The sequence below is a fragment of the Cucurbita pepo genome, chromosome 2, assembly GCF_057944985.1.
Source record: "Cucurbita pepo subsp. pepo isolate OVF chromosome 2, ASM5794498v1, whole genome shotgun sequence".
Classification (NCBI taxonomy): Eukaryota; Viridiplantae; Streptophyta; class Magnoliopsida; order Cucurbitales; family Cucurbitaceae; genus Cucurbita; species Cucurbita pepo.
The window spans coordinates 11,339,815-11,344,130 of NC_141799.1; the positions used below are offsets into that span (position 1 = coordinate 11,339,815).

At 37.8% G+C, this 4,316-nt stretch overlaps 1 non-coding gene across 1 annotated transcript; it reads right to left on the reverse strand.

The window, feature by feature from the left end:
- Window positions 1-3,299: 3,299 nt before the first annotated feature.
- On the reverse strand, window positions 3,300-3,393 carry TRNAY-GUA (transfer RNA tyrosine (anticodon GUA)). The gene is made up of 2 exons: window positions 3,357-3,393; window positions 3,300-3,335 (listed from the first exon to the last, which is right to left on the reverse strand). It is a non-coding gene; the product is annotated as a tRNA-Tyr (tRNA).
- Between the last annotated feature and the right edge of the window lie 923 nt (window positions 3,394-4,316).

Genomic DNA, 4,316 nt, shown 5'->3' on the forward strand with positions numbered 1-4,316 from the left:
CTAATTGAGCTTTGCGGTGAACCAACTTGTTTGATCTTCTTATTTAGCGGCTTATATTGATTAGGAAGTGAATCACTGGTATCCTAAGTTGAAGAGGAGCAACCTCCACAAACATGCCGACATGAAAGACGATATGGCGTCATGAGACTTGAATATCATTTGTGAAAGCTTAGCTAGCAACCCCTCCACAAGACCATAACATCACAATGAAGTGGGGGAGCAACCTCGTGTGTTGACTAACTACCGAGTTTACCTGTGTGGTCTATAGCACTTGTGACGAGTTTATGAACAAAGACCTTGTTCCGAGATCCCTAACTATTTCTACACCCGATAAGGCACTAATGAAACTGAGACAAGCTTGACATCACTGAGTTGTACTACAAGAAATTGGAAGTGGTCTCGACTTTTGTGATATCTTCACGACTACTAATAGACATGGTAAGCTACAACAATTTGTGGGTGTGTGAGTATGATTGATCTTTCTCCCACTTCCGCTACAACAATTTGTATTAGAGCATTTTGGTTGTGGCATTAGGGTACCACAATTAGTATCAATAGAGCCAGGTTTCGACATTTGTGGTATTGTGAAAGACTTAACCTCATCGGCCACCAGGCGTACTCAAACTCAGCATCAATTGTCGAAGATAAGTTTCTCATTGCAAGCTTGCTTATTTGTTTTCAGAATTTGTTTTTTGGAAATCATACTTTCAAGAATTGTGAAAATCTCCATCCATTCAAATTTTGTTGGTTTTGGTCCTTAATTTAATCTTCAGCTTGCTTAACTTGATATAAAAATTGTTTTCTTGCATGGAGATTTGGAAGAAGAAATATATACGACACAGTGAGTTGGTTTTCGAGTAGTGTAGATTGAAGAAATCTTTGTATAGGCTGAAACAATCTCCTCGTCAATGGTATCTGAATTTTGATCACTTCATGGGGGAGCATAAGTACACTCATAGTCAATTTGACAATTGTGTGGTTTGTTTATCTATTTGATCTTGTATGTTGATGATATGTCAATTGCTTCCGAGAGACAAGTGGAGATTGATAAGTAACGATCAATTAGTGGTTATCTGTCCACTATGGCTAGTGGACCTATTTGTTGGCGTTCAAAATTATTGTCTACTGTTGCATTGTCTACCACCGAAGCAGAGCATATGACAGTCACTATAGCTTTTAAAGAACCTAGATTCATGGTTTGGTGACTTAGTTATTTCTCCGGAACAAATAGAAGTGTTTTGTGATAGCCAGAATGCTATTTGTTTGTCGAAGAACCAAGTCTATCATGCTCGTATCAAACATATTGACGTCTGATTTCATTTTGTTCGAGAATTGTTGATGAAGGGGACATTTGTTTATTGAAAATTCGAACTGCTAATAATGTCGCGGATATGTTGACAAAGGTAGTTACTCCTGAAAAGTAGTTGGTTGACTTGGTGGCAGCCAGATAAGTTATATTCTTGGAGATCTTCTGCCAAGGTGGAGATTATTCAAGACTTGGTTCATTAATACTTTTGGTACATTCCCCGCTTTGATTCATGAATCTATTGGATTCATTTGGTTTATCTCCCATATTGGTACATTATCTCATATTGGTACTTGAATCATCTCTAGTGATGCTTTGATTCATATATGAGAATTAGTATTGCTATGTTTATATAAAAGTTTGTCTAACATTATTTAAGATGTGGAGTCATTGTCATTTTGTATTTGACCCGAGGCAATGGGAAGAACTTTGTAACAGAGAATTTGCAGTGTGAGAGTGTGAGATACACTTGTAAACACTTTGGTTAGGGATTAGCTATCACCCGTGGATGTAGGAAAATTTCTTACTTCCGAACCATGTAAATCTTTGTGTCTCTTTGTTTAATTTATATTTGTGGGTGTGTGAGTACGATCGATCTTGCCTCCGCTTCCGTCACAACAATTGATACCAAAGAATTTTGGTTGTGACATTTTACGAGTGGTTTACAATCTTGATAATTCTTAAAAATAATATAAGGGTAGACTTATTTTATCACAATCCACCCCCTTTTGGAGCAAGCGTCCTCGTTGGCACGGAGAGGTTTTCGTACCCTTACAAGGAATGTTTGGTTCCCCTCTCCAACCGATGTGAGATCTCACAATCCACTTCATTGGTACGGAGAAGTTTCCACAAGAAATGCTTGGTTCCCATCTCCAACCGATGTGGGATCTCACAATCCACCTTGATGGCGCAGAGAGATTTCTACACCCTTATAAGGAATGTTTGGTTCTCCTCTCCAACAAATGTAGGATCTCACACTCCACCTCCCTCGGGACCCAGCGTTCTCGCTGACATAGAGGAGTTTCCACACCCTTATAAGGAATGTATGGTTCCCCTTCCCAACTGATGTGGGATCTCACAATCCACCCCCTCAGAGGCCCAACATCCTCGCTGGTACACTGCCCGGTGTGTGACTCCGATACCATTCGTAATAGCCCAAACCCACAGCTAGCAGATATTGTCCGCTTTAACCTGTTACGTATCACCGTCAGCCTCATGGTTTTAAAACGCGTCTGTTAAGGAGAAGTTTCCACACCTTTATAAGGAATGTTTCGTTCTACTCTCCTTTCCAACCGAGGTAGAATCTCACAGTTAAACACCAAACTTTATCCATATACCTAAACCCATTAGATTATTTCTTGAACATGATCCACCCATTTGTCAACTACATATTGTTCAAAATTACATTAATAACCTTAGATTTATCATATTATAAATAGTGTTAAATTGCATATAAAGTAATCAAAATTATTATTAAAAATAAAATATTTAACTACGAGATTTTATGGCATAAAGCCCAACCGATCAGACAAGTTACGGGTGTACATGGGTCGGGTCGGGTTGAGAGAATTTTTTGGAACAACCCAAAAGTTTGGGTTGGTTGGATTGGTAACCCAACCTAACCCGAAAATTTTCACAACCTAACCCTTTATTGGATTCAGGTTGTTTGATTTGTTAAAAAAAAAAAAAAAAAAATAGTTGGGAATACTTGCATGGATATTATGACCTACAAGTTTAAATTGTTATCACATATAAACTTTTAGTTGTGCAATAAATTCAAAACTCCTTTGCACCGGAAGTTGTGATGCTATCACCTAAAATAATTACTACCTACCCAACCCTTGGTAAACATGCAAATGATATGCAACGAATCAATTCAAAGGTTACCAACATATAGTTAATTATCTATATTCACAATATATAATCATTCAACAAAATACCTAAAAATTTAAACTAATATCAATAGTACATAGGTATTAAAACTTTTAAAAACTCCGACCTGCCGGATTTGAACCAGCGACCTAAGGATGGCTTTGGGATTCTTCAACCACTACAGTCCTCCGCTCTACCAACTGAGCTAAGGTCGGACTTGTATAAGAATCATATACCATAATATAAACAAAATCGACAAAATTAATATATATAAAAAAAAACTAAAATAATAAAAATATCTGTAAGCCGTTAACAATTTCAGTAAACTCCAACATCATTTTGGTCGTGGTATTTATACAACATTTGGAACCTCCCATTGAAATTTTTTGCTTTCATAAAGAACTTGGGTTTTACAATTTGAAACCCATTTAGATCCAAACATATGATTTCTTAAAGTGCTTTCAATGGGTTTGATTACATATGTGTAGGTGCCAAATTCTCATACATATGATAATACAAGAGCTTTAATCCATTCTTGAAGAATTTGTGCAAGAACAAGGTAAGAAGGTGAAGTTAGATAGGTTGTAGCTCGCCCTAAGAATTTGTTCAAGAACCTGGTTTGACACACACATAGGCTTTGGGCCATGTGTCGGGGTGCTTGTCCTTCGAGACCTGCTTTGTGTTGGATGAACACAACTCTCCACAATGGTATGATATTGTCAACTTTGAGCATAAGCTCTCATGGTTTTTCTTTGGGCTTCCCCAAAAGGCCTCAAACCAATGGAGATAGTATTCCTGGATTATAAACCCATGATCATTCCCTAAATTAGCGGATGTGAGACTTTTATCCAACACCTCCCCTCGAACAAAGTAAGCCTCCCCTTAATCGAACCTCGACTCCTTTTTCTTTTGGAGTCCTTTGTTCGACATTTGAGGATTCTATTGACATATCTAAGTTTAAGGCATGACTCTGATACTATGTTAGAATGAACACGACTCTCCACAATGGTATGATATTGTCCACTTTGAGCATAAGCTCTCGGGTTTTACTTTGGACTTCCCCAAAAGGCCTCAAACCAATGGAGATAGTATTCCTCGATAATAAACTCATGATCACTCCCTAAATTAGGTGACGTGG